The sequence below is a fragment of the Phocoena sinus genome, chromosome 9, assembly GCF_008692025.1.
Source record: "Phocoena sinus isolate mPhoSin1 chromosome 9, mPhoSin1.pri, whole genome shotgun sequence".
Lineage (NCBI taxonomy): Eukaryota > Metazoa > Chordata > Mammalia > Artiodactyla > Phocoenidae > Phocoena > Phocoena sinus.
The window spans coordinates 62,611,616-62,613,670 of record NC_045771.1 but is presented as its reverse complement, the minus strand read 5'-3'; the positions used below and the strand labels follow the sequence as shown (position 1 = coordinate 62,613,670).

Below are 2,055 nucleotides of genomic sequence, written 5' to 3'. Positions count from 1 at the left end.
TGAGTGGGCTGCAGAAGGGAAGTGGCTTACCAGAACATCGCACAAATTTGCTGATCTTGACTTGCTGGAATTTTGCTTACCTAATGCAAAGCTGAACACTTCAATTCTCTACAGTGTTTACATTCTACCTAAATCTTCTCTTGGGTTTCCTGCATTCAATGTTGCTTCCTCCTCAGGCAAGTAACAGTGAAATACAAAAAGGAAGCCGCAAAAATCACTGTCCTCAGCTGATGGGATGACACAACAGATACTTTTCAGGCTTAAACTACAAAAATCACTGTATTTATATAAAAATCAAGGTTTCAAACGCTGTATGATATTTATTCAACAATACTAATTGGGTGAAGATGATGTTCAGATCACTACTTGAGATGCAGTAAGAAACCTACCTGGGTGAGGAAGTATCTTGAGCAGGAAGGTGATTCTCCCATGGCAAAGTTTAGCTTTTTCACTCTGTAGGAATGACCTCAGCCATTTTTCCAAATATGAAAACTCAACTTCATGCTCTGTGGAAGATACAATATTCTCTGTCCCTAAAATACTATAATTTACTGAATTAAAAAAAAAAAGGAACTAAAAAAATTCAAAGGTAACAAGTGACAATCATTAAGGCATTCTCCAAATTATGACAATTGAATAATAAACATCCCATATATATTTCTCACTTCACTTCCCCTAAAAATCCTAGACCCTGACTAAGCAGCCTTAGCCACAAAGCTGTCTCAGACAACACTGCCGCCTAGTGGGTCTTTGAGGAAACTATCAGATCCCATAGGTCCTTTTTTTTTTTCTTCTTTCTTGGATCATTCATAAGGGAACTTGGGTAAAAGTTACAATTCCATATATTTCTCTTCCACGCTTACTGTTTACTTTTTAAAAGTTTTTCTGTTTCTCTTAATTTCTCTTTAATTCCCTTTCTCTTTTCTGTTTTGAATTCTTACCAAATTCACATTAAAAAAAATTTAACTTGCTTTCTTTTGCTTTCTTTAAACCCTTTTCTCTCTATTGCTTTTGTAAGTCTAAAAAACTTGATAAGAAAGCAGCAACTGTTTAGACTTCAATAGAATAATTTTTGCCAACTTCTAAAGCAATTAGGGTTTCAAAGTTATCTTCTGAATATATTTACTAAAGTTATCTTCTCAGTTTGCTTTCTTCCATACCTCAATTACCACGATATTTTTAAAAAATTAAATACAATTAACACTGCAGATAAAATCATAAGAGTTTGTGTTAAACTTCGACTCAAATTTCAGCTCAACCACATATTACCTATGCAAACATGAGAAGTTGCTTAAACCTTCTTGTGCCTCAGTTTCCTCCTCCGTAAAATGATGAAAATCATAGTACTTACAGGAATATTGTGAAGTCAATTAATACTTGTAAATGACTTAAAATAGTGCTGGCATAGATGAAGCTCTAATAAGTTATTTTATTGTCAATATTGCAATAATATTTTCTTACTTCTTAATTTTCTACTTCTTAATTTTAAATATTTGCACTTAATCCATACTTTGGATTCAATAGATTTTGTAACTTGGCCTGGAGCCATAACTACCACATGTAACATTGTTCCAATTAGAAAATATGTTTATGTTTTTTTACAGTACTCTTAAACTATTAGAAAACATCATAGTTATAAATTAATAGCTATCTGTTCACATTAACTTCACAGCAGCCAACGGATCATTAAGTAGGGGACTGAAAAGGATCTGGTTGCAGAAGAGATTAGAAAAGAATAATTTCCTAAAGTATTTTGTCTGGGTTTTTGGTTAGAATTAGGAATCTTGAGAAGCAGAGAATAGAAAAAGGAAGGATACACTCCAAGTGATGAAAATACCATTTGCAAAATCATAGTGGAATGAGCAAGTTGAAAGCTTACAATTTAGATAAATCTCTGCTAAATAATAATAATAATATTTTTAAACCACCTTGGCAATTCAGTTCATTTTAACGGCTCTTGATATAGACTCTTTTTCTTACATTCTAGAACATAACACTGCTGTCTTCAAATCCAAACTGTGATCTAGATCCAAATAGGAAAGTGGAATGCACTGT

General features: G+C 32.9%; 1 pseudogene; it reads left to right on the top strand.

Annotated features, from left to right (window-relative positions):
* Positions 1-381: 381 nt before the first annotated feature.
* On the top strand, positions 382-532 carry LOC116759957 (annotated as a pseudogene).
* Positions 533-2,055: the final 1,523 nt, after the last annotated feature.